The following is a 7,864-nucleotide window of genomic DNA, read 5'->3' on the forward strand; positions in this document are numbered from 1 at the left end:
CAAGGGCCAGCTCCTTCCCTCTCCTCCCCTCCACCTTCCTCCCCAAAAGAAAGCAGAGGATATCTGCATAAGATCCTCTGCTTTTTCCCTAAGGGTAAGTGATCTTGCCTGAAATAATCCTTTCCTTTCTGTTGTTAATAACTTTCTGCCCTACCTTCCCCACCACCACCTATAAAAATCTTCCATCCTGTACAACTAGGAACTCCTCTCTGCTTGCTAGATGGGATGCCAATTCACAAATCACTTCATAAAGCCAATTAGATCTTCAAATTTACTGGGTTGAATTTTTGTTAACTCCTGAAACTATCCGAAGAGGGAGCTCTCTGTGCTGAAGCTTCCCCAAGGTGGGGGGAGGGGAACGTCCCTCAAGAATCAAGGTCAGACAAGTGAACAGTATTAGGACATCAGAATTTCATCAGACTCTTTTGCCACCCATGTGAGGATAAAAGCAAGCCAGATTTGGTTTTTACAGGCACTCATGTCTAAAATCACTCCAGTTTATGTTCAACCTGGTATTTTCTTTTGCTTACTACTAATTTCTTTATACTGTAATGTGCTTTCTTGCCCCCACATTTCTGTTCAAATCACCTTCTGAGAGGGGACTTTTTCCTTCATTTTTATTCTGATTGATTTCTGCAGTACATCTGTGTTGAATCTTCCCTTGAAATCTCTCCTCCCTTGGTTTTCTTAGTGTCTTCCTGTTCTTTCCCCACCTCCTCTGTGCCCTTAGCTTTCTTCCCCTGCCCTCGGGCCAGGTGTTGGCCTCTCCAAAGCCCCTCAGATCCGGGGCTCAAAGATGGCTGCCCATTAAAATCACCTGGGGGGATTTTAAGATCCTGATGCCCACGGTGCAGCCCAGATCAGTTCAATCAGAATCCAGGGTGGGACACAGGCACTGAAAATTGTTTTTTCTTTTTTTCACTAAGTTATAGATTACATACCATGAAATGTACAAATCTTTGCTATCATTTATTTGACAAATGCATAGACCTGTGTAACTCAACCCCTTACCACAATATAGAACATTTCTGGCACCCCGTAAAGTTCTCTCAAGCTCCCCATACAATCAGCTGTCACCCCACCACCTCTTAAAAGTAATCAGTGTTTTGATTTTTACCACCATGAATTATTTTTGTCTCTTCTAGAACTTCATATGAATAGAATCACATAACACATTTTTGTCTGGTTGCTCTCACTTAACATAATGCTTTCAATGCCCATCTATTATATAGCATATGTTAGCAGTTTGTTTCTTTTTCTTACTGAGTGGTAAGCCCTTGTGTGTATATATCTTCATTTTTTAAAAGTCATTATTCTATTGTTGGACTTCTGAGTCGTTTTCAGTTTGGGGTTATAAAGAAGGATTGTGGGGGAGAAAACTGCTCTCTACCCTTCTGTGTTCTTGGTTGAGACCACTCACCCTGTAATGAAAACAGATTAATAGGTGAAAGATGAAGGCAAGTTTAATAACATATATGCCTCTGGTATACATGGGAGAGACACAGGAAGAATGAGAAAATCTCTGCAATGGCCCAAGCCACCACCTTCAATACCATCTCCAGCTAAAGACAAAAGAAGATGCTGGGGGAGGGGAGCCAGTTATGGCAGGCAGGGGGCTGGGGGTGGCACAGAGTGTATTGGAAAGCACAATCAACAGGATCAAGTTACTGTGCAGATTGAAGTTGCTGCCTTCTCCAGATATTTGATAATCTTCCTCTTCTAGCAGAGAGAGAGAGAGAGAGACAGAGAGAGAGAGACTCTTACAAATGGAGACTTCCCTTATCAATGTGTTTCTTACAAGAGCAACTTTTTTTTTTTTTTTTAAGATTTTATTTACTCATGAGTCACAGACAGAGAGAGAGGCAGAGACATAGGCAGAGGGAGAAGCAGGCTCCTCGCATGGAGCCCAATGCGGGACTCCATCCCCCGACCCAGGATCATGCCCTGGGTTACAAAAGAGTAACTTCTACCTCACTTTCTGAGCTTTTTATCTGCTGTTTTTCAAATGATCCTTATGCCAAAGAGGCCTGTTGTGTGGTATATTTTACTCCCCCCTTCAGGGTGCTATGAACATTCTCGGACAAGTCTTTTTCTATGGACATATAATTTCATTTTCCTTGCATAGGTAGCTAGGGGTTGAAGTGCTGGGGCACATAATAAACTTGTATATGTTCAACTTTGTAAGAAATGAACAGCTTTCCAAAGCGGGTTGTAGTGCTTTTAGTTTCGTCAGCAGTCAATAGGAATTCCTATTGCTCCACAACTTTACTGACACTTGGTATTGTCAGTCTTTTCATTTTAGTGTTTCTACGGAATATCCAGTGGAGGTATCAGTATTTTTTAAAGCTTCCCAGGTGTTCCAATGTGTAGCCAGCACTGAGAACCAGAGCATGTCAAGGTCTGAACTATTACAGTTAGAAGTATCCAAAGACAATGGGTTAACTTATGAGCTAATAAGCACTCCTTCACTAGAAGTAAGGAAACAGCAGGTACAAGTCAAGAGTAGTACATAGGCAGTGCTTCCTTTAATATCTACACAAATTCCCATGCTCACATGATCTCCGTGCTGATGGTCTGAAAGCTACACTTCTAGTAGTCAGGGTACAGAGGCAATTTCTTTATTAGATAAGAAACTGGAATACAACGGAGTCCTTCCTAAGCTATGATTCCAAATTTCAATGATAGTCACAACCTCCCATCCTGCTACTTTCCATGGGTGGCAATCTCTGAACTTTCTATTTACATGACTAGACATTGTATCAATGGCAGGGCCATAAAATTATATTCCCAAATGGCTGCCTTGCAAATCTCTGTTTACACTTACCACTAACCTTGAAACCATGCTCATTAGAGCTATCATTTTCCTTATCAGAGACACCTTTGAAGAGAATTTCTTCTTCCTCCTCCATAACCACTCATCACCAAGACTTTTCAAGTCTCCTTGCATTTAATATAGCCCACATTTACTGCACATCCACCCATCTGTGGAAGATACAAGAGGACCCAAGGACTGGGAAGTTCCAAGGACAAGGCCCCAAGCTTTGGTGAGGGAGCAGATGAAAAAAAAACTATGTAAGAAAGAGACATCAAAAGCCCTTTTTATATGGTTGGTCTAATCTTCACCCCAACTGCTCCCCAGTGCAAGCCAGGCTGGTGTGTCCACCACTCCAACAGCCTCTTTATGAGGAGAGAACTATTATCCCATTTCCACATTCTACATCAACACTGTTTGAGCTTGCTTCCCAAGAAGCACTTTCATCTATTTTTTCCTCTGGTCAAAAGGTATTTTCTAAAGTATTTTCCCATCCTAATGCTAACCACTTCCAATTTAAATCCTTCCACCTCATTGTCAGGTTTCTTCATAATCTGTTACCAGCCTGTAGGTAATACAAAACTTCTTGCTCCAGAACGAATTAAACTTGACCCATTCAGTGAGGCTTTCCATGTCCTGTAACAACCTCTCTATCCCCATCTTTTTTATCTCTTCCTCTTCTGGAATCCTTGAGGGCCATCAAGTAAATATAAAAAGTAATGTCTTAATCCATTTAGGCTGCTATAAGAAAATTCCACAGTCTGAGAGGCTGATAGGCAACAGAAATTTATTTCTCACAGTTCTGGCAACTACATGCTAGAGATCAGGATATCAGCATGTTAGGGTGAGGCCCTGCTTCTGGGTTGCAGGCTTCTGGCTGTGCCCTCACATGGTGGAAATGGGTAAGGGAGCTCTCTGGGGCCTCTTTTAGAAGGGCATTAGTTTTACTTTGGGGATTAGGTTCCAATATGTGAATTTTGGCAGACACATTGAGACCACAGCAAGTAATTTAGTATTTAATTATCTAATGATCCCCTTATTTTTCTTAATTGTCACAGGTGCTCATTTTTCTTACATAATTAAAAAATTTCTTACACGAGGACAGGGTCCTTATCCTAATTCATCCTTCATATCCCACAGAGAAACTTGTTAGTATTTACTGAGGAAGAGAGGAGACCCAGGAAAAAGGCAATGAATATTAAAACTTTCCTTTTGGTCCAATACCTTGGGATTGGCCTCATAGAGAGCAATTTATTTAATAGTCACAACCATTCCAGGATGTATAATTACTAAACTGACCTATAGTAATGACTCTCAAAGAATGGCTATTAGACCAGCAGCATTGGCATCAACTGGGAACTTATTAGAAATGCAGATTTGGGGATCCCTGGGTGGCACAGCGGTTTAGCGCCTGCCTTTGGCCCAGGGCGCAATCCTGGAGACCCGGGATCGAATCCCACGTCAGGCTCCCGGTGCATGGAGCCTGCTTCTCCCTCTGCCTGTGTCTCTGCCTCTCTCTCTCTCTCTCTGTGTGACTATCATAAATAAATAAATAAATAAGAAAGAAAGAAAGAAAGAAAGAAAGAAAGAAAGAAAGAAAGAAAGAAAGAAAGAAAGAAAGAAAGAAAGAAAGAAAGAAAGAAAGAAATGCAGATTTGGGGGCCCACCCTAAACCTAGCGAATCAGAAACTCTGGAAAGGAAGATCTGCAATCTGCTTTAACAAGCCCTCTGGGGGATTCTCATATGCATTAAATTTTGACATCACTAAATTAGGATTTGAGCAAATTAACCAAAGTTAAATAACTTGTTAGTGAGTTGGTCAATCTGGGACTAAAAGCCATTCTTTTAATGTGATATCATAGTGTTTCCTTGATCTACGAACAGGCCCTTCTGGATAATGTCTAAAGTAGTAAACCTGAAATACATAACAATATTTTTCATTTTAAGACTCTAGAGTAAAATTTTCATTTAAAAAAGTGATTTTTTAAATCACTTTACAATTAAAAATGTAAATCTTCTCCAAAACGGCTATAGCTGTATAAATTATTATGATAAGAGAAGTCCATACTGCTTCAGTTGATATAAATTTGGATTTCCATGCTAGAAGTACCCAATGATTAAGAAAAGTGGAATCAAGTCTCTACTCTAAACCTTGTGTCCAGATTGCATACATAAAATGGCATCGAGATAATGTAATACTAGCATTTTAAAAATAATAAATACTAAGCAGGACTTTATTTCCATTTTTGTCAAATATCACACAGAGTAAATGGTAAATACTGCCTGAGCTTTCGATGGGCACACAAATCTCACTTACCTTAATCAACAGACGGTGGAAACCAATCTATATCCACTAACCATTTTCCATGGCCTTCCTATTCTACTAGAAGAAAGTGACTCCATAATCCCACAGGCCTCTTCAGAGAGCTCACCAGAATAGTCTTACTCACAAGCCAGAACTCAAAAATAATCTTTCTGATACATGCAAACAGATGAATGAGGCAGTGTGATGCAGTCATTTTCATACTTGAAATCATTGTTTATTTTACAGCAATAAGATCAGGTTGGTATTTTGTTAGAATCTAAAAAAGATGATAGAACAAAAAGGCCCAATTTTTTTCATTTTATGGAAACTGTTCTGTGAACTTTTTGTTTACATGTAAAAAATGTATGACTGCATTCCATCTAAGTTGCTGCTATTAAAAATGATTTGCAGATTATATCAGTACTGTTGGTCATAGCACATGGAACATCCACGGCAGGGAAGAAGGCTTTACTGTATTAGCCACTATAGACAAGACTTCTGAATATGCTGCCCCTTAACAACCCAACTGAATACCATAATGGAAACAAAAATTGCCAGAGATGGAAGGAACCCTAAGGGTAATTCAGTTAAATTCCCTGATTTTGCAGGTGATGAATCTGAAGCCCTGAGAATGAAGATGACTTCTTCCTGGACATCATCAACAGCAGCAGGATCCAGAATCCAAGACTCCTCACATCTATCTAGTTCAGCTTAACTTTATAAGGTCCTCTAATCGGTGCAATTATTTATTAACTTCCTTGGTTCAGGGGTTTTAAAAGAAATTTATTCATATGAGCAAAATAAGCATAAATAACATTTCTGTTTGACTCCTTTAGTGGAGAAGAGAAATATATGCCAAAGGTAGCATCGTATTCCACAAGTTTCTCCAAAGGGAAGAGAATTTTCACTCTCCTTCACAATGGTAAAGAAAGGAAGAAATCCACTGGGTTTCTTCCTCCATGCTCTCTCAGCCATGCCTCCCAAGAAAGGGAAGAAAAGGTTCTTGTCAAAGTAATAGGACTGAGAGAAGCATGGGGGTTTGGGGGGTTTGGATCCTTAGAGGCTTCCTTCTTTCAAAAGTTCCTAAGCCAGGACACACATAAATATATATGCTTTTTTTTTTTTTCCAATTTGAGCAGATATTTTTACTTCCATTTACCTGACTCAATAACCTATCCTTTCAGTTTGAAAACAAGCTGATAATAACTCCTCACACCTCAGTAAGAACAAGACTTTTCACTCACTAAAAAGTCAGCTATGACAACTACTACAACAAAACTTGACTCCAATTATACATATACATAATATTTTTTTTAAAAGTCTAGGCATGAAAGATAAAACCTAAGAGCATTTAGATGGTAATAAAGGAAACAATCCATAAGGCAGTAGTTTTGTGAATCAATCTATAAAATCACAATTAGCACTAAACAAGCCAAAAAACCCAATTGGTGAAATTGGATCACATTAAAATTAAGAACTTCTGTTCATTAAAGGACACCACCAAAAAAGGGAAAAGATAATCCCCAAGTGTCACCATTAGCAAAGGACTAAAACCCAGAATATACATAGAAAGAGAAGTTCCATGAGTTAAAAAAAAAAAAAAAGTAAAATGACCTAAAGACATAGGTACTTTAAAAAATAGAATATCCAAATGGCAAATAAATATAAGGTGCTCATCTTTGTTACTAACTAGAAAAAAGCAAATTAAAACCCCAATGAGCTATTATTAAATCCTCAGTAGATCAGCAAAATTTAGAAATCTAACATTACCAACGGTTGGGAAGGAAATGCCCCAAAGGAAACTCAAAATCACTACCAGAGTGCATAAATTTTAAAGTATAACCACATTGAGGGATGTCTAGGTGGCTTAGTCAGTTGAGCATCTGACTTGGTTTTGGTTTGTGTCACGATCTCATGGGTTGTGAGATAGAGCCCCACAAGGTGATGGACTCTATGCTTGACAGGGAGTCTTCTTGAAGATTCTCTCCCTCTGCCCCCTCCCTGCACTCACACACTCTCTCTCTCTTTCAAATAAATTAATAAATCTTAAAAAGAAAAAATAAAGTACAACCACATTGAAAAGTGGTCTATCATCATCTAGTAAACTTAGGGATGTGTCTTGTGAAAAGCAACCACAAACTCTACCTATTTCTGTTAGCATATTTCCTTTGTAATGTGACCTTGCTGCTCTTGTCATCAATAGTGTATTTCTCTACAGTCTTTATCCATGATGGCCTTATGATCTGTTTTAACTAGTAGAATGAGGTACATGTGATACTGTGAGAATACTGAATCCACATCTCAAGAAGCCCAGCAGCTTCCACCCTTGCTCCCTTTGCTGTCCTGAGACTGCTAAGTGAAGGAACCAGTATAGTCCTTGAAGAGTAGAGACTTTTTGGAGAAAGACAACTGCCAAACATATCAGTGAGGCAATCTTGGGTGCCCCTGCCCCCACTCTCTAAGTAGGCTCCACAGCCAATGTGGGGCTTGACCACATGACCCTGAGATCAAGGGTCACATGTTCTATGGACTAAGCCAGCCAGGTGTCCCAAGGGCCATCCTATTTTAATTGAGCTGTCAGATGACTACAGCCACATGAATGAGGCCGGGAAAGACCATAAAAGAACTGCCTACCTGAATCCAGCCTAAACTGCTGACCCAGAGAATTGATGAGCAAATAAAGCAGTGGTTAAAGTCACAATGTTTATGGTGGCTTGAAACAGATAACTGATCCAATGTCTCTACC

This window comes from Canis lupus, chromosome X (genome assembly GCF_048164855.1).
Source record: "Canis lupus baileyi chromosome X, mCanLup2.hap1, whole genome shotgun sequence".
In the NCBI taxonomy this organism is placed as follows: Eukaryota; Metazoa; Chordata; class Mammalia; order Carnivora; family Canidae; genus Canis; species Canis lupus.